The sequence below is a fragment of the Chelonia mydas genome, chromosome 18 (assembly GCF_015237465.2).
Source record: "Chelonia mydas isolate rCheMyd1 chromosome 18, rCheMyd1.pri.v2, whole genome shotgun sequence".
Taxonomy (NCBI): Eukaryota; Metazoa; Chordata; order Testudines; family Cheloniidae; genus Chelonia; species Chelonia mydas.
Window position 1 is genome coordinate 3,134,575 of NC_051258.2, and position 20,456 is coordinate 3,155,030.

The following is a 20,456-nucleotide window of genomic DNA, read 5'->3' on the forward strand; positions in this document are numbered from 1 at the left end:
AGTCCTGGGGTGGCTGAGAACGTCGGCGCATATCTAGCGCACAGCTCCTGGATCTGCTGTCGCTGCATACGCCCAAGGGTCATGGAGAGGTTCACCTCTTCCACACCACCAGCACTTTTCCCTTCGTAGTAGACACCTTCAGGCCACTCAGCGTCGTCTCCTCCCTGGGCTGTAAACTGACAAACCTTTAATTCTCTGGAATAAAAGGGCTTTAGAGAATTAATATGGTACACCTTAGGCTTTCCGTTGGAGGTGGGGAATGCTATGAGATAATTAGCGCTCCTGGACTGTGAATGGCCCTTCCCATGACGCTTCCATTTTATGGGCCTGGAGCGCCTTTAAGACCATGACCTGGTCCCCTACTTGGAAGGAACGCTCTCTGGCATGTTTATCATACCAGGCTTTTTGCTCTTTTTGAGCATCCTGTAAGTTTTCTTTAGCAAGGGCTAAAGAGATTCGGAAGGTGTTTTGTAGGTTGGTTACAAAGTCCAGAATGTTAGTTCCTGGAGAAGGTGTAAATCCCTCCCATTGCTGCTTCACCAACTGTAATGGCCCCTTAACCTCATGGCCATATACAAGTTCAAATGGGGAAAACCCTAAGCTGGGATGTGGTACAGCTCTGAAGGCAAAGAGCAACTGCTGCAACACTAGGTCCCAATCATTGGAGTGCTCATTTACGTATCATGGCCCCCAAAGTTCCATTAAGCTTCTCCACCATGCCATTTGTTTGATGGTGGTAAGGAGTGGCAACCAAGTGATTTACCCCATGAGCTTCCCAAAGGTTTTCCATAGTTCCTGCCAGGAAATTAGTCCCTGCATCTGTGAGGATGTCGGAGGGCCAACCTACCCTGGCAAAAATGTCTGCTAGTGCCTGGCACACGCTTTTAGCCCTGGTGTTGCTTAGAGCTACTGCTTCTGGCCATCGGGTGGCAAAATCCATGAAAGTCCGTATGTACTGCTTTCCTCTGGGTGTCTTTTTCGGAAAAGGACCCAGAATATCCACAGCTACTCACTGAACTGGAACTTCAATGATGGGGAGTGGTTGGAGAGGGGCTTTGACCTGGTCTTGGGGTTTTCCCACTCTTTGGCATACTTCACAAGACCGGACATAGGTAGAAACATCCTTGCCCATTCCTTCCCAGTGGAATGACCCCCCCCAAACGGTCTTTGGTCCTGTTCACCTCAGCATGGCCACTAGGATGATCGTGGGCTAAGCTCAAGAGCTTGACCTGGTACTTAGTTGGAACTAGAAACTGTTTCTGAGGATGCCAGTCTTCCTGGTGTCCACCAGAAAGAGTTTCCTTGTATAAAAGTCCTCTTTCTACAACAAACCTGGATCAATTAGAAGAGCTGAGAGGCGGTGGGTTGCTCCGTGCCGCTGTTCAAGCTCTCTGGGGCTTTCATCTGCTTCCTGTTCGGTCTCAAACTGTTCCCTTGATGCTGGAGACATCAGTTCCTCATTGGATTGTAGACCTCTGCTTGGTCCCTCTGGAAGCGATGTAGGGGATGGGGCTGTTTCCGTTGACTGTGAACCGCTCTCCGCTGGTGCACTATGTTGGGGTTCAGGCTCCGGCTGAGCCTCTTGGTTATGGGCTGCTGCCGGTTCAGGTTCGGTGGGGCCCTCTGGTGTTGGGGTTGCAAGTACTGGATTCAGTGCAGGCAACAGGTCTGGTGCTGGTTGTTCCGCTGGTTCCGGTTCTGGGACTGGCTCTGTCTGGGTCTCTGGGACTGGATCCACTACTGCTGTTGCAGTAGTAGATCCATTGGCCTGGGGTCTGGGTCCATCACCTCTGACTGGGTCCTGGTAGAAGTTTCCGGAACAGAGCTAGGCGTGACGGCTTGTTTAGCCTGGCTGCGAGTGACCATTCCCACCCTCTTGGCTCGCTTCACATGATTGGCCAAGTCTTCCCCCAACAGCATGGGGATGGGATAATCATCATAGACTGCAAAAGTCCACGTTCCTGACCAGCCCTTGTACTGGACAGGCAACTTGGCTGTAGGCAAATTGAAAGAGTTGGACTTGAAGGGTTGAATCATCACTTGGATCTCTGGGTTGATTAAATGGAGGTCCACTAAGGAAGCATGGATAGCTGACACTTGTGCTCCGGTGTCCCTCCACGCGGTGACCTTCTTCCCGCCCACACTCACAGTTTCCCTTCGCTCCGAGGGTATCTGGGAGGTATCTGGGCCTGAGGACCTCTGGGGTGTTTCCGGTGCAATGAACTGTAATCTGTTGGGGTTCTTGGGGTAGTTGGCCTTTACATGCCCCGGCTTGTTACATTTAAAACATCGTCCACTTGACAGGTCACTGGGGCGAGGTGGGTTGCTGGAGAACGGTGTGGCGGGACGATAAGGTATCTGGAGGGTTCCTTGGGGGGTAGGTGGGGCCTTGGGCTTCCCCCGGTAGTAGGGTGTGGTCTGAGGTTGTCCCTTCGGGTATCCGCTCCAACTGCGACCATTTTTTTTCTTCTCTGCCACCTCCACCGATTGGGCTTCAATCTCCCCCGCCTCGATTACAGTTTTGGGCTTCCCATCTAGGATGTATCTTTCTATTTCCTCAGGAACACCCTCTAAGAACTCTTTCATTTGCATTAGGAAGGGCAAATCTGCTGGAGATTTAACACTTGCTCCTGATACCTAGGCATCCCAATGTTTCACAATGTGGTAGGCATGTCGGGTAAATGACACATCTGGTTTCCACCTTAGGGCTCTGAACCACCGACGGGAATGCTAGGGGGTTAGCCCCATTCTGACTCTCGCCTTGGTTTTAAACAGTTCATACTGGTTCATTTGTTCCTTAGGCATTTCAGCCGCCACCTCAGCTAAGGGTCCACTGAGCTGCGGCCTCAGCTCTACCATGTATTGGTCGGTAGAGATGCTGTACCCAAGACAGGGCCTTTCAAAGTTTTCTAAGAAGGCCTACGTATCATCACCTGCCTTGTAGGTGGGGAACTTTCTGGGATGGGAAGTGGTACCTGGAGAAGGATTGCTAGGGTTTGTTGGTATATTCTGCTGAACCTTTATCTTCTCCATCTCCTCCACATGCTTCCTCTCTTTTTCCTTCTCCTCCAGTCTCTTCGGGGGCGTGGGTTCGAATCCCACTACTGCCACCATGTCACGGTTCCTTCCCCACTTTGAACTCTAGGGTACAGATGTGGGGACCTGCATGAAAACCTCCTAAGCTTACTTTTACCAGCTTAGGTTAAAACTTCCCCAAGGTACAAATTAATTTTACCCTTTGCCCTTGGAATTTCCACTGCCACCACCAAACTTTAACTGGGTTTACTGGGAAACATAGTTTGGACACGTCTTTCCCCCGAAAATCCTCCCAACCCTTACAACTCACTTCCTGGGGAAGGTTTGGTAAAAATCCTCACTAATTTGCATAGGTGACCACAGACCCAAACCCTTGGATCTTAGAACAATGAAAAAGCATTCAGTTTTCTTACAAGAAGACTTTTAATAGAAGTAAAGGAATCACCTCTGTAAAATCAGGATGGTAGATACCTTACAGGGTAATTAGATTCAAAACATAGAGAATCCCTCTAGGCAAAACCTTAAGTTACAAAAAAGACACACGGACAGTCATTCTATTCAGCACAGTTCTTTTCTCAGCCATTTAAAGAAATCATAATCTAGCACATACCTAGCTAGATGACTTACTAAAAGTTCTAAGACTCCATTCCTGTTCTGTCCCTGGCAAAAGCAGCATACAGACAGACACAGACCCTTTGTTTCTCTCCCTCCTCCCAGCTTTTGAAAGTATCTTGTCTCCCCATTGGTCATTTTGGTCAGGTGCCAGCGAGGTTACCTTTAGCTTCTTAACCTTTTACAGGTGAGAGGATTTTTCCTCTGGCCAGGAGGGATTTTAAAGGGGTTTACCCTTCCCTTTATATTTATGACAGCCCCCTTCCCCATTCTTTCCTGGTCTGAAAAAGCTTTCTCCTGTCCTGGCTCACATGCTCTCCTGCCCTGGCTCAGGGGCCAAGTTGTAGCAAACCATCTGGTGGACTCTCCCTGTGGTGGACTGTCCCTGAGTGACACCGGAGACGGTCGCGCTGTGTGTGTATATACCTGAAGAGTTACAATATGGCCTTGGGAGGGAGAGGCAGGAAGGCAGGCATGGGCGGTTGGTGTGATGGAATTGGGGATGACCCTTGTAGTGTGGTGGTGGACCACTTTGAAGGGCCAGGGAATGACCTCCTTCTGGCCAGTGTCAGATTCATCAGTGGGTAAGGGTGCCACTGACTGGGGTATTGGCAGTATACAGCCCAGTCCTAAGAGGAATTCAGGGTGCCGGGATGTGCGTGATATTGTGTTCCTGGTACCAAGTAATGGGGATTGTGTTCTTCCCCAATCATCAGGTCTCAAGGGTACCAGAGCTCATTCAGTACCATGGGTTCATTTGGTACCAGAGAGAAGGGTCCATGGTACCTTGTCTGTATTGATAGTTGGGCAGAGCACTCCCCAAATGAGAGTTTTGTCCAGTCCCCTGCACTCATGGCAGGACTACGCATTATCTAGACCCGGGTGGGCAAAATACGGCCTGCCAGCTGTTTAAATCTGGCCCTTAAGCTCCTGCTGAGGAGCAGGGCTCACCCTGCTCCACCACTGCAGCCGGGGAGCAGTGTCAGGGCCGCTCCACGTGGCTCCTGGAAGCAGCAGCATGGGCTCCCTCTGGCTCCCAAGGGGCAGCCAGGGGGCTCCACTCTGCATGCTGCCCTCACCCTAGGTGCTGCCCCCGAAGCTCCCATTGGCCAGGAATCACAGCCAATGGGAGCTGCAGGGGTGGTGCTTCCGGATGGGGCAGTGTGCAGAGCCACCTGGCCACACCTCCACGTACGAGCCGGAGAAGGGACATACTGCTGCTTCCGAGAGCTGGTTGAGGTAAGCGCCGCCCAGAGCCTCTTCCCATGCCCCAGCCTCCTGCCGCTGATCCCCCTCCTGCCCTCTGAACCCTTCGATCCCAGCCCAGAGCAGCCTCCTGCACCCCAAACCACTCACCCTAGCCCCACCCGAGCCCTTACCCCCAGCTGGAGTCCTCACCACCACCCCGCACCCCAACCCAATTTTGGGCATTCATGGCCCACCATAAAATTTCTATTCCCAGATGTGGCCCTTGGTTCAAAAAGTTTGCCCACCCCGATCTAGACCATCCCTTACATGTTGTCTAACCTGCCCTTAAAAATCTCCAGTGACGGAGATTCCACAACAACCCCTACGCAATTAAGTCCAGTGCTTAACCATCCTGACAGGACGTTTTTCCTAATGTCCAACCTAAACCACCATTGCTGCAATTTAAGCCCATTGCTTCTTGGCCTATCCTCACATGTTAAAGAAAACAATTTTTTCTCCCGCCTCCTTATAACAAGGGTTTTCAAGTACATAAAAGTTATCATGTTTTCACCCCGCACTTTCGATCTTCCCTTGTAGATCATGTTTTCTAGGCCTTTGCTCTTCTTTGGACTTTCTCCAATTTGTCCACATCTTTCCTGAAATATAGTGCCCAGAACTGGACACAATACTCCAGTTGAGGCCTAATTAGTGCGGAGTAGAGCAGAAGTTTAATTTCTTGTGTTTTGCTTAAGATACTCCTGCTAATACATCTCAGAATGTTTGCTTTTTTTAGCATTACACTGTTGACTCATATTTAGCTTGTGATCCACTGACTCCCAGAATCCTCTCGACTGTATTCCTTCCTAGGTAGTCATTCTCCATGTATGCAATTTATTCTTCCTTCCTAAGTAGAGTACTTTGCCTTTTGTCCTGATTGAATTTCATCCTATTTACTTCAGACCATTTTTATAGTTCGTACAGATCATTTTGATTTTAATCATATCATCCAATGCACTGGAAACTCCTCCTAGCTAGGTATAGGCTAAATCATTGCTGAAGATATTGAACAGAACCGGATGCAGGACCAATCTCTCTGGCATCCCCACTCGATATACCCTTCCAGCTTGACTGTGAACTACTGATAACTATTCTCTAGGAACAGTTTCCCAAACAGTTACGCACCCACCTGATAGTAGCTCCATCTATTTTGTATTTTGTTTATGAGAGGGTCATGCCAGACAGTATCAAAAATCTTACTAAAGCTATACCACTGCTTCCCCCATCCACAAGGCTTGTTACCCTGTCAAAGAAAACTATTAGGTTGGTTTGACAAGATTTACTGACAAATCCGTATTGACTTACTTATCACCTTATCTTTTAGCTCTCTGCAAATTGATTGCTTAATTATTTGCTCCATTATCTTTCCAGATACTGAAGTTAAGATGACTGGCCTGTAATCCCCCAGAATTGTCCTTATTCTCTTTTTTATAGATGGCCAATATGGCCATGCTTACACTAGCACTTATGTCAGCATAACTGTTGTCACTCAGGGGTGTGAAAAACAAACCCCTGTGTGACAAATTCTGCCAGCATAAGTGCTCGTGTGCACAGAGCTTTGTCAACAGTAGACGCTCTCCCCCGAACACAGCTGCCACCGCTCTTTCAGCTGGTTTTATTATGTTGACAGAAAAGCTCTCTCCCATTGGCATAATGTGGCTACATGAATGCTCTTACAGCTGGACACCTGTAGCTGTACAGGTTTGCTGCTGTATTCTTGTAAGTGTAGAAATATACTATATTTGCCCTTTTCCAGTCCTCTCCACTCTCGTCCATCTTCAAAAACTTTTCAAAGCTAAAAGACGGTTACTCACCTTTGTAACTGTTGTTCTTTGAGCTGTGTTGCTCATATCCATTCCAATTAGGTGTGCACGCCGCGTGCAGGATCTTTGGAGAATTTTTACCCTAGCAACACCTGGTCGGTCGGCTGTGGAGCCCCCTGGAGTGCTGCATTCATGGCACTGGATATATGCCGCAGCTGACCCAGCACCCCCTCTGTTCCTTCTTGCTGGCTACTCCAACAGAGGGAAGGAGGGCAGGTTTGGAATGGATATAAGCAACGCATCGCGAAGAACAACAGTTACAAAGCTGAGTAACCGTCTTTTCTTCTTCCAGTGCTTGCTCTTATCAATTCCAATTAGGTGACTCCCAAGCCTTACCGAGGCGGTGGGGTTAGAGTGAGATGTCATGGAGTGAAGGACCACTGAACCAAATGCAGCATCACCCGGGACTGCTGAATTATCGCGTAATGAGTGTGATGTACCAATGACCAAGTGGCTGCTCTACAGATCTCCTGTATTGGAACATGGGCCAGAAAAGCGGCCGATGAGGCTTGAGGCCTTTTGGAGTGGGTGGTGAGGTGCATGGTCAGGACACCAGCCAAGACGTAGCAAGCATGGAACAGGCCATGATCCAGGAAGAGATGTGCTGTGAGGAGACTGGGAGGCCTTTCATCAGGTCCGCCATGGCAACAAAGAGCTGGGTCATTTTTCTAAACGGCTTTGTGAGCTCAATATAGAAGGCGAGAGCCCTACGAACATCGAGGGAGTGCAGCTGTTGCTCCCATCGAGTAGCATGCGGTTTCGGGTAGAAGATCGGATGGAAGATGTCCTGGTGGACGTGAAAGGCTGACAGTACCTTAGGAAGGAAGGCAGGGTGAGATCGCAGATGTACCTTCTCTTTATGGAACACCGTGTACGGTGGTTCTGATGTGAGGGCTCTGACCTCGGATACACGGCTCGCAGAGGTGATAGCGACAAGGAAGGCTGTCTTCCAGGAGAGATACAGTAGCGAGCAGGTGGCCATCGGCTCGAAGGGGCCCCCACCCCCATAAGCCTGGAATCTTTCAGGCGCTGCAGTCTAGAGTCCGTTTTGTCCGAAACAGGCCCTGCCCCTCCAATGGCAGGTCCTGCAGGGTCTGTTGTAGCTCTGCTGGCAGGCCAGATTCCTGCAGCCACGGGATGTGTCGCATACGGCAATACCCAGTGCCCGGGTCCTAGAAGCAGAGTCTGCCACGTCTAAGGAGGCCTGCAAGGAGGTCCTAGCCAGCTTTTTGCCCTCTTCCACTAAGGCCCCAAATTCATCCCTGCACTCCTGAGGAATTAACTCCTTAAATTTCAACATGGAGCACCACGAATTATAGTCATAATGGCTCAGGAGTGCCTGTTGGTTCACGACCCCGAGGTGTATCCCCCTGAGGAGTAAATCTTGCACCCAAGCAAATCGAGACGCCTGGCATCTTTCGATTTGGGCACTGGAGCCTGTTGACCATGCCGCTCCCTTTCGTTCACCGAGGCCACCACTAGTGAACACGGCTTAGGGTGAGTATAAAGGTACTTGTAGTCCTTGGAGTGGACAAAGTATTTCCTCTCCACTCTGGCCATCAGTAGGATGGAGGCAGGGGTTTGCCAGATTGTCTTGGCATTGACCTGGATGGTGTGGATAATGGGCAAAGCTACTCGGGCCAGGGTCTCCGCTGAAAGGATGCCCATAACTGGGTCCTCCAACTCCACTACCTCTCATCTTGGAGTGCAACCCTATGCAGAAGGTCTTGGTGGGCACGAAGGTCTATTGGGGGAAGACCCGAGATTGTTGTCTCTGTCACTGCCTCATCTGGAGAGGATGAGGATGCCACAGGGGCCGGGGATCCTGTGGCAGAACCTGCTGTGAAGGGTCCTGTTGCCCAGGATCTGCTACACTGTGGTCTGGGGCCTGCGCTGGGGTAGGTGCAATCACTTCCAAACTCCCCGGAGTAGGACGATTTATGGTGGTCTCTGATTCCAGGGTTCTGAGTGGGCTGACCAGGACGCCCCTGACGGAATTCCTTGGGCTTGGTGGTATGTCCACGGGGTCCAGAAGACCATTGTAAAGGCTCCTGCCAGTGACCCCATCACTCTCGCCATGGCTTGGAGCGGGGTAGGCTGAGAGCTAGCCGCCCTCAGACTGTGATGACCATGAGTCAGAGCGCGAGGGCCAAGGCGGTGCAGACCGTGCCTGCGTCGACTCTCCGGGGCACGTGCAGATCGGTACTGGGTCGTTGGAGAGCAGTGCCGGCGAGGCTCTGGGGATCGGTACCGGGATTGACGTCATGGCAGATGACTGGGGCAGTACCGGGATCCTGATCTGGACCGCAACGATGACCATCCGTGGGAGCGGTGTCGGGATCGGCTCCAGAAAGGAGATCGGCGCTCTGATCGGTGCCGGGAGCGACGTCGGGAGCCTGAGCGTGGTCCAGAGCCTTGCAGAGTACGACCGGCACCGTGAGAGGGAGCAGCATCAGGACTGCGATCGACGTTGGGAGTGCGAACGGCATCGGGATCGGGACCGGGAGAGGTGCCGTCTTTACACGCGTGGAGATGGCGGATGTGTAAGGGTTGGCTTGCCCCTAGACGGTACTGCACGAGTTGGAGGCAGCGCCGCAGTCTGCGATGATGCCAGCTCTGTAAGGGCGATAAGGCCTTGCACTGCTGCGAACATCTCCGGCATTGACAGAAGCCAGGGCTCAACCATGGTCCGGATCGGGGAGCCTGTGTGCACTGGACTCAAAGGCTCCTCTCTCGGTGCCAGAGTCAACGACGCCTATATCGGTCCTGGACGCAACTCCGAGGCTGATAAAGGAGGTGCCTGTGACTGTTGAGGTGGAACAGTCGCCTTGGTATGCGCTATCTCGTCTGGCCGGAGATAGAGAATGGTGCTGGGTCACTGGTACTGGCTGTGCTGTCGGAGAGGTCCAGTGCTGCAGGCCTCCATCAGAGTCCAACCACGGTGCAGTACCTGATGCTGCTGCCGGGGCGCTGCGCACCAAAGCGCCCGGTACCAGAACTTGGCATGCCGATGTAGGGTCTGGGCTAAGGGCTGCCTCCATGAGGAGCTGCTTGAGTCTAAAGTCCCGCTCCTCTTTGGTCCGAGGTCTGAACGCCTTACAGATCCTACACTTGTCAGCCTGGTGAGACTCTCCGAGGCACTTCAAACAGGAGTTGTGGGGGTCTCCCGTTGGCATGGGCTTTGAGCAGGCTAAGCAAGGTTTGAAACCCGGAGACTTGGGCATGAGCCCAAGCGGTGGGCAGGGAGGAGGGGAAAGGCCCCGTCCAACCCAACATTAAGCCTAAACTTATCACTATCTCTGTAACTGCTGCAACTATACTAATTATACAACTATCTTACAATAGGAAGCAAAAAGCTAGGGAGAGTGGACGACAGCTACACCGCGCTCCGCAGTTCCAACGACCATCACGGGAAGTAAGAAGGAACTTGGAGGGGGGGTAGGGAGGCTGGGTCGGCTGGGGTATATATCCAGTGCCATGAAGGCACCACTCCAGGGAGCTCCACAGCCGACCCAATGAGTATTGCTGGGGTAAAAATTCTCTGATGCTCGTGCACGCGGTGCACACACACCTAATTGGAATTGATATGAGCAAGCACTTGAAGAAGAATCACTGATGACTCAAAGCTCTTTAATCAGCTCCTTGAGTATTCTAGGATGTATTTCATCCGGCCATGGTGACTTGAAGACATCTAACTTGTCTAAGGCCTGGTTTATACTTCAATTTTGTTGACAAGGGTCAAGTTTCATCAACAAAAGAGTGGAGGTGTAAACACTGCAATGCTCCTTCTGCTGACAAAACTCTCCTGCTTTGCTAAGAAAATAAAACCACCTCCACGAGAGGCATAGACCTTTTGCGGCAAAGTTATATAGACAGTCAGTGTAGATACCGCGCTTGGTTATGTCACTGGAAATGGCCTCCAAGAGGTGTCCTGCAATGGTAATCCGGACCGCTCTGGTCAGCAGTTCAAACTCTGCTGACCTGCACCTAGGGACTGTACACAGGCTTCTTCCCCTCCCCCTTTAAAGGCCCAGGAATTTTTGAAATTCCACTTCTTGTTTGCTCCAGGTGGATAGCTCACAACCCATCTTCCCACCTGACTATGGTGGCTCTACAAAGCAAACACTCTCCTGCTTGAAGCACACCTGAGATGTTGGATCTGCTGGTACTGTGGGGAGAGGAGGCTGTGCAGTCCCAACTCTGCTCTTGCAGTAGAGACTTCATAGAATCATAGAATCTCAGGGTTGGAAGGGACCCTGCTTTGAGCAGGAGGTTGGACTAGATGACCTCCTGAGGTCCCTTCTAACCCTGATAGTCTATGATTCTATGAACCCCCCTGCTCAAAGCAGGACCAATCCCCAGTTTTTGCCCCAGACCCCTAAATGGCCCCCTCAAGGATTGAACTCACAACCCTGGGTTTAGCAGGCCAATGCTCAAACCACTGAGCTATCCCTCCCCCGAAATGCATCCTTTCAATTCCAATGGTCAGATTTCTCATGGATTGTTGGAGAAGGGCTACAAGCAGGATACGCAGCAGTGCCATGCGAAGATGAAGGAGCTGAGGCAGGTGTACAAGATGGCAAAGAAGGCAAACTGTCGCTTTTGTGCTGCGCTGGAGACCTGCTACTTCTATAAGAGGCAAGATGCCATCCTTCACAGCGACCCCACCTCCACCCCCAAGAGCCTTGTGGATACTTCAGTGTGGTTGGAGGCAGTGGGCATTGGACTCAACCCTGACAACAAAGTTCTGGATGATGTGGAGTTGGAGAACAATGTGGAGCACACGGCAGGGTGACATGGCGAGTCAGGACCTCTTTTCTACTCGAGGGGACGAGCTAGTCCCAGCAGTCCGTCTCTGGCGCACATGACGCAGGAGAGGAGGGCCCTGGTAAGTGATCTTTTTGAGTTGATGCTGCTCAGTTATATGAGGTAGAGCTGGTCTTTTTATAGTCTAGGAGTGGGTGCAGAGATAGAAATGAACAAGACTAGCTGTGTTTGACTGTACTCCACATTCCCCTGTGTAACTAAGCAGTGTGGTGCAACAGTGTGCTAATGCATGCCGAGATTTAACGGGAATCCTCCAGAGAGATCTCTAGGAAACTTTCCTGGAGGGACTCTTGAATCCTCTGCCAAAGGTTCTTGGCAGAGCTGCTTTGTTCCTTCCCCCCATTGTAGGAAGCTTTCCTGCACCAATCAGCAATTGCTTGTGCAGGGACAAAAGCAGCACACAGGTGAGCAGCATGGGGCCCAGGTCTGAAGCCGCACATATGTAGATGCACTCTTGCATCCTTTCTTACCCTCAGGAGTGAGGTACTGGCTTTGATAACTCCCGCCTATGGAAAATGGTGGCAAAATTTACAATAGTGTCCCTATTTGCCTGTACTGATCCCCTTAAAAAGCAATATAGACACTTTGCCCAACCCACAAGCCAGGATGAACTCACCATGTTTAGGGTGTTCGCTGAGATGTGTGCCTGCCAAGGGAGAATGAGAAAGTGATTCATACATAAAAAGAGGCGTATTTTACTGTAATCATTCAGTGCTGTGCATGAACTAACAATCATGATTCTGTGTATTGTTTCTTGTGCTTCTAAACGTGGCTTTCAGGGGAACCTCCTACACACTGACGGAGTGCCTCTACCAGATAAGGAAGCAACCAAGGGGACCAAGGACATGTTCTGAGAGGTACTCCAATCTTCAGAAGCTGAAAAAAAGAAAACACAGGGAGTGGAGACTGAAGGAAAAAGAAAAGGAGGACTTGTGGCACCTTAGATACTAACAAATGTATTTGAGCATAAGCTTTTGTGAGCTACAGCAATGAGAGGTAGCTCTATCACTGTGCTACTTGCCACCTTCTGGAGCTAGGAGTTGTGGGAAGGCAGAGTGGATCGCAGTGCATCACAGGTGCAGGTTCAATGTCCCATGATGCAGTTCTTTCTGTCCCAGGATTCCATGGGCTTCCAACTGCATTTTGCAGCATTTTTCAATGGCCCTTGTTTACTGTGCTCCCGCCATCTCTGTCTGAAAGGATGGATGGTGCACTGTTCTCTACTCTTGTAGTCACTGTTATGAACACATTGTGGATGGTCAAGCAGTATATTTTGAGCTCTGAACAGGAATCAGAGTTGCCTGACCTGCTGTGTGCCATGGAAAGAAACAACACCAGTTTACTTTTGGCATTCCCAGAGTAGCTGAACCTGGTGGACCGTCGCTTTTGGGCTCAGGAAACAACCACTGAGTGATGGGATCGTATCATTAGGCAAGTCTGGGATGAAGAGTGTGGCTGCAGAACTTTTGGATGTGGAAAAATCACCTTCCAGGAACTCTGTGCAGAGCTTGCCCCAGGAGTGCGGCACAAGGACATCAAAATGAACGCCGCCCTCTCGGTGAAGAAGCACGTGGCAACCACTGTGTGAAAGCTGGTGACTCCAGACTGCTATTGGTCAGTCACAAATCAGTTTGGAGTCGGGAAGTCGATTGTTGGGGTTGCATTAATTCAAGTGTGCAGGGCCATTTATCACATCCTACGATGAAGGACTGACTCTTGGCAACGTGTGTGAAATGTGATGGCTTTGTGGCAATGGGCTTCCCTAACTTTGGAGGGGCATGTTCCAGTTTTGGCCCCGGACCATCTTGCGACAGTGTACATCAATAGAAAGGGGGTACTTCTCTGGTATTGCAGGTGCTTGTGGCTCACAGGGGGCATTTCACTCATAACAACGCGGGGTGGTCCAGGAAAGTGCATGATGCACACATCTTCAAGAACACTGGCCTGTACAGAAAGCTCCTAGCAGGGGCTTTATTTCCAGACCAGAAGATTGCAGTGGGGGATATTAAAATGCCCATCGTGATCTAGGGAGACCCTTACTCCCATGTGTCAATAAGCCCTACACAGGAAACCTGGACAGCAGCAACAATACGCTGAACAGATGCAGAATGACTGTGGAACGTGCCAGTGGCAGATTAAAAGTGCACTGCGCTCACTGTCAATGCTAGAGCACCCAGACGTGCTCTGCCAACGGGAGCGTAGTGTGAACATGCACAAGTGATGTAATTATACTGGTTTTTGATTGCTGACTCAATTTGCATCAACAAAACTCTTTAGTGTAGACAAGGCCTAAGTAATTTTTAATTTGTTCGTTCCCTATTTTAGCTTCTGAGTCTGCCATTTTCACTGGCATTCATTAAGTGAGATGTCTAACTGTTACTAAACTTTTTGGTGAAAAACAAAAAAAATGTGCATTGTGCATAGTAGGCTACTGGTTACAATTATCAGGGGCGCAGGTACTTCATGCTACAATGAACCCAAGTCCTACAGCAGGAAACTAAATTCTGAAACAATGTAAATTGTTATATTCTGGAATACACATTCTGGTTTTGCCTAAGGCAGCTTCCCTCCTGCCCCTTTTATCTAGCTGCTAGCAACACGGGGTCTGTTTCCTCCTCTCTACACACCACTTACTGAAACTGCCTACCAAGCGTTATCTTTTGGAATGAGGGCAGATCTAGGCTAACTTGGATGGTATTGTACCTGGGTCCCTCTACTTTCACAGGACATGGGGTTGTCTCCTAGCAGGCTTCAGTGGCTCAAGGCTCTCTCCCATTCCAATTGGCACACATGAGAGAGAAGACTGATACAGACTACATGGAGTCACCAAAGGCTGGGAAATACTGAATAAACTATTCCAAGGATCTCTAGTTGCCTGGGCCTCAACTCCACAAACTTAAGTGTTTTCTAGTTAACTCAGCTTAAGCCCCACACCCACCACTGTGCTGCCAGAGACGCAGGAAGCTTTAGCGGCTCCTTGCCCATCAGTATTTTGCTGCTTCAACTTTCTCAGTGCAGAAACATATGCTGATAATCCAGTTAACTTCACTTATGGGAAAGCTGAAGAAAAGAGTAGTGGCAGATAGGTTGCAGCAGGGCAGGTAGAAGGCAGAACAGTCAGGTGGTTGGCTACAGAATGCATAAGTACATGGACTTTGGATATGAAGATGTGCTCACTGGGGCAAGAGTTGAGGGAGCTTTGAATAGACTGACTAGCACAGATGTTCAAGATGAATTTTGATAAAGCCCGCCAAGTAATCCAAAATGATAGCCAATGAATACAACAAACTAATACCATCTATTCAGTCTAAAGCCCCCTTATAAGTATTTTTAAATAAGCTGTTATATTGCTTTACATGAAGGCTATGTCTACACTACGAAATGTCGAATTTATAGAAGTTGATTTTTTAGAAACTGATTTTATACAGTTGATCGTGTGTTTTCCTGACCGGGAAAACAGAGAAGTCTGCTGCTTGCCAGGAGCTAAAATTCGCGATGTGACGGAGAGACTGCCGAGACTCATCAAGCCCTCAGATCGCTACCCCTTCCTGCTTCTTCACGTGGGCACCAATGATACTGCCAAGAATGACCTTGAGCGGATCACTGCAGACTACGTGGCTCTGAGAAGAAGGATAAAGGAGTTTGAGGTGCAAGTGGTGTTCTCGTCCATCCTCCCCGTGGAAGGAAAAGGCCTGGGTAGAGACCGTCGAATCGTGGAAGTCAACAAATGGCTACGCAGGTGGTGTCAGAGAGAAGGCTTTGGATTCTTTGACCATGGGATGGTGTTCCAAGAAGGAGTGCTAGGCAGAGACAGGCTCCACCTAACGAAGAGAGGAAAGAGCATCTTCGCAAGCAGGCTGGCTAACCTAGTGAGGAGGGCTTTAAACTAGGTTCACCGGGGGAAGGAGACCAAAGCCCTGAGGTAAGTGGGATAACGGGAGGAGGCACGAGCAGGAGTGCGTGAGAGGGGAGGGCTCCTGCCTCATACTGAGAAAGAGGGGCGATCAGCAGGTTACCTCAAGTGCCTATATACAAATGCACGAAGCCTGGGAAACAACCAGGGAGAATTGGAAGTCCTGGCACAGTCAAGGAATTATGATGTGATTGGAATAACAGAGACTTGGTGGGATAACTCACATGACTGGAGTACTGTCATGGATGGATATAAGCTGTTCAGGAAGGACAGGCAGGGCAGAAAAGGTGGGGGAGTTGCACTGTATGTAAGGGAGCAGTATGACTGCTCAGAGCTCAACTATGAAACTGCAGAAAAACCTGAAAGTCTCTGGATTAAGTTTAGAAGTGTGAGCAACAAGGGTGATGTCGTGGTGGGAGTCTGCTATAGACCACCGGACCAGGGGGATGAGGTGGACGACGATTTCTTCCGGCAACTCGCAGAAGTTACTAGATCGCAGGCCCTGGTTCTCATGGGAGACTTCAATCACCCTGATATCTGCTGGGAGAGCAATACAGCGGTGCACAGGCAATCCAGGAAGTTTTTGGAAAGTGTAGGGGACAATTTCCTGGTGCAAGTGCTGGAGGAACCAACTAGGGGCAGAGCTCTTCTTGACCTGCTGCTCACAAACTGGGAAGAATTAGGAGGGGAAGCAAAAGTGGATGGGAACCTGGGAGGCAGTGACCATGAGTTGGTCGAGTTCAGGATCCTAACACAAGGAAGAAAGGAGAGCAGCAGAATACAGACCCTGGACTTCAGAAAAGCAGACTTTGACTCCCTCAGGGAACTGATGGGCAAGATTCCCCTGGGAGAATAACATGAGGGGGAAAGGAGTCCAGGAGAGCTGGCTGTATTTTAAAGAATCCTTATTGAGGTTACAGGGACAAACCATCCCGATGTGTAGAAAGAATAGTAAATATGGCAGGCGACCAGCTTGGCTTAACAGTGAAATCCTTGCTGCTCTTAAATACAAAAAAGAAGCTTACAAGAAGTGGAAGATTGGATGAGTATAAAAATATTGCTTGGGCTTGCAGGAGTGAAATCAAGAAGGCCAAATCACACCTGGAGTTGCAGCTAGCAAGAGATGTTAAGAGTAACATGAAGGGTTTCTTCAGGTATGTTAGCAACAAGAAGAAAGTCAAGGAAAGTGACTGAATGAGGGAGGCAACCTAGTGACAGAGGATGTGGAAAAAGCTAATGTACTCAATGCTCTTTTTGCCTCTGTCTTCACGAACAAGGTCAGCTCCCAGACTACTGCACTGGGCAGCACAGCATGGGGAGGAGGTGACCAGCCCTCTGTGGAGAAAGAAGTGGTTCGGGACTATTTAAAAAAGCTGGACGAGCACAAGTCCATGGGGCCGGATGCGTTGCATCCGAGAGTGCTAAAGGAGCTGGCGGATGTGATTGCAGAGCCATTGGCCATTATCTTTGAAAACTCATGGCGATCAGGGGAGGTCCCAGATGACTGGAAAAAGGCTAATGTAGTGCCCATCTTTAAAAAAGGGAAGAAGGAGGATCCTGGGAACTACAGGCCAGTCAGCCTCACCTCAGTCCCTGGAAAAATCATGGAGCAGGTCCTCAAGGAATCAATTCTGAAGCACTTAGAGGAGAGGAAAGTGATCAGGAACAGTCAGCATGGATTCACCAAGGGCAAGTCATGCCTGACTAATCTAATTGCCTTCTATGATGAGATAACTGGCTCTGAGGATGAAGGGAAAGCAGTGGACATGTTGTTCCTTGACTTTAGCAAAGCTTTTGACACGTTCTCCCACAGTATTCTTGCCAGCAAGTTAAAGAAGTATGGGCTGGATGAATGGACTATAAGGTGGATAGAAAGCTGGCTAGATTGTCGGGCTCAATGGGTAGTGATCAATGGCTCCATGTCTAGTTGGCAGCCAGTATCAAGCAGAGTGCCCCCAGGGTCGGTCCTGGGGCCGGTGTTGGTCAATATCTTCATTAATGATCTGGAGGATGATGTGGATTGCACCCTCAGCAAGTTTGCAAACGACACTAAACTGGGAGGAGCGGTAGATACTCTGGAGGGTAGGGATAGGATACAGAGGGCCCTAGACAAATTGGAGGATTGGGCCAAAAGAAATCTGATGAGGTTCAACAAGGACAAGTGCAGAGTCCTGCACTTAGGACGGAAGAATCCAATGCACCGCTACAGACTAGGGACCAAATCGCTCGGCAGCAGTTCTGCAGAAAAGGACCGAGGGGCTACAGTGGATGAGAAGCTGGATATGAGTCAACCGTGTGCCCTTGTAGTCAAGAAGGCCAATGGCATTTTGGGATGCATAAGAAGGGGCATTGCCAGCAGATCGAGGGATGTGATCATTCCCCTCTATTTGACATTGGTGAGGCCTCATCTGGAGTACTGTGTCCAGTTTTGGGCCCCACACTACAAGAAGGATGTGGAAAAATTGGAAAGAGTCCGCGGAGGGCAACAAAAATGATTAGGGGACTGGAACTCGACTTATGAGGAGAGGCTGAGGGAACTGGTGATGTTTAGTCTTCAGAAGAGAAGAATGAGGGGGGATTTGATAGCTGCTTTCAACTTTCTGAAAGGGGGTTCCAAAGAGGATGGCTCTAGACTGTTCTCAGTGGTAGCAGATGACAGAACAAGGAGTAATGGTCTCAAGTTGCAGTGGGGGAGATTTAGGTTGGATATTAGGAAAAACTTTTTCACTAGGAGGGTGGTGAAACACTGGAATGCGTTACCTAGGGAGGTGGTGGAATCTCCTTCCCTAGAAATTTTTAAGGTCAGGCTTGACAAAGCCCTGGCTGGGATGATTCAGTTGGGGATCGGTCCTGCTTTGAGCAGGGGGTTGGACTAGATGACCTCCTGAGGTCCCTTCCAACCCTGATATTCTATGATTCCCCAAAGACCATTACGTCGGCAGCGTGCATCCACAGTACCGAGGCTAGCGTCTACTTCTGAAGCGTTGCACTGTGGATAGTTATCTCACAGTTCTCGCAGTCTCTGCTGCCCATTGCAATGCTGGGTTGAGATCCCAATGCCTGATGGGGCAAAAACATTGTCACGGGTGGTCTGGGTACATGTCGTCAGGCTCCCCCCTCCTCGTGAAAGCAACGGCAGACAATTGTTTTGTGCCTTTTTTCCTGGGTTACCCATGCAGATGCCATACTACGGCAAGCATGGAGCCCGCTCAGCTCACCGTCACCATACGTGTCCTGAGTGCTGACAGATGGGGTACTGCATTGCTACACAGAAGCAGCTCATTGCTTTGTAGCAGCAGCGGTCAGTATGACTGGTAGCCGTTGTCATCTCCTGGCTGCTCTTGGCTGACCTTGGTGAGGTCAGTCAGGGGTGCCTGGGCAGACATGGGAGCTCCTGGCAGACCTTGGTGAGGTTGCTCAGGGGCGCCTAGACATAAATGGGAGTGACTCCAGGTCATTCTCTTAAGTTTCATCTCATGAAGATTCAGTCTGCCTGGAAACTATGATGCCTACAGTCGTACTGCACTGTCTGCTGGTGAGCACCCAGGAGATGATGACGGCTAGTAGTCATACTGCACTGTCTGCTGCCAGCCTACCACTTACTCCCCCGTCCCTTCCTCCGTGAAAGCAACAGCCAACAATATTTTGCGCCTTTTCCGTGTGGGTGATATATTGCTGTCAGCATCGTCATCCACCCACCGCTTCCGCTGTCACTCTGCTCTCCTACAGATGCCAGACCACAGCAAGCATGGAGTCCACTGGGATCACAATTATGAGCACTGTAAACACCACACGCATTATCCAGCAGTTTATGCAGAACCAGAACCTGCAAAAGCAGGTGACGGCAGCACGGTGATGAGAGTGATGAGGACATGGACACGGACACAGACTTCTCTCAAAGTATGGGCCCCAGCAATTTGGACATCCTGGTGGTAATGGGGCAGGTTCACACATTGAACACCAATTCTGGGCCTGGGAAACAAGCACAGACTGGTGGGACCACATAGTGTTGCAGGTCTGGCACGATTCCCAGTGGCTACAAAACTTTCGTATGTGTAAGGGCACTTCCATGGAACTTTGTGACTTGTTTTCTCCTGCCCTGAAGTGCAAGAATACCAAGATGAGAGCAACCCTCGCAGTTCACAAGCAAGTGGCGATAGCCCTTTGGAAGCTTGCAATGCCAGTCAGTCAGGAATCAATTTGGAGTGGGCAAATCTACTGTGGGGGCTGCTGTGATCCAACTAGACAACACAATCACTGAGCTGCTGCTATCAAGGGTAGTGACTCTGGGAAATGTGCATGTCATAGTGGATGGCTTTGCTACAATGGGATTCCCTAACTGTGGTGGGGCGATAGACAGAACCCATATCCCTATCTTGGCACCAGAGCACCAAGCTGCCGAGTACATAAACCGCCAGGGGTACTTTTCAATAGTGCTGCAAGCTCTGGTGGATCACAAGGGATGTTTCACCAACATCAACGTGGGATGGCCGGGAAAGGTACATGACACTCGCATCTTCAGGAACTCTGGTCTGTTTCAACAGCTGCAGCAAGGGATTTTCTTCCCAGACCAGAAAATAACTGTTGGGGATGCTGAAATGCCTATAGTTATCCTGGGGACCCAGCCTACCCAATCATAGAATATCAGAGTTGGAAGGGATCTCAAGAGGTCATCTAATCCAACCCCCTGCTCAAAGCAGGGCCAATCCCCAATTTTTGCCCCAGACTCCTAAATAGTCCCTCAAGGATTGGACTTTCAATGTTGGGTTTAGCTTACCAATGCTCAACCCACTGAGCTATCCCTCCCCCATGGCTCATGAAGCCGTACACAGGCAGCCTGGACAGTAGTCAGGAGCTGTTCAACTATAAGCTGAGCAAGTGCAGAATGGTGGTAGAATGTGCATTTGGACATTTAAAAGCACGCTGGCGCAGTTTACTGACTCAGACCTCAGCAAAACCAATATCCCCATTGTTATTACTGCTTGCTGTGCACTCCAAAA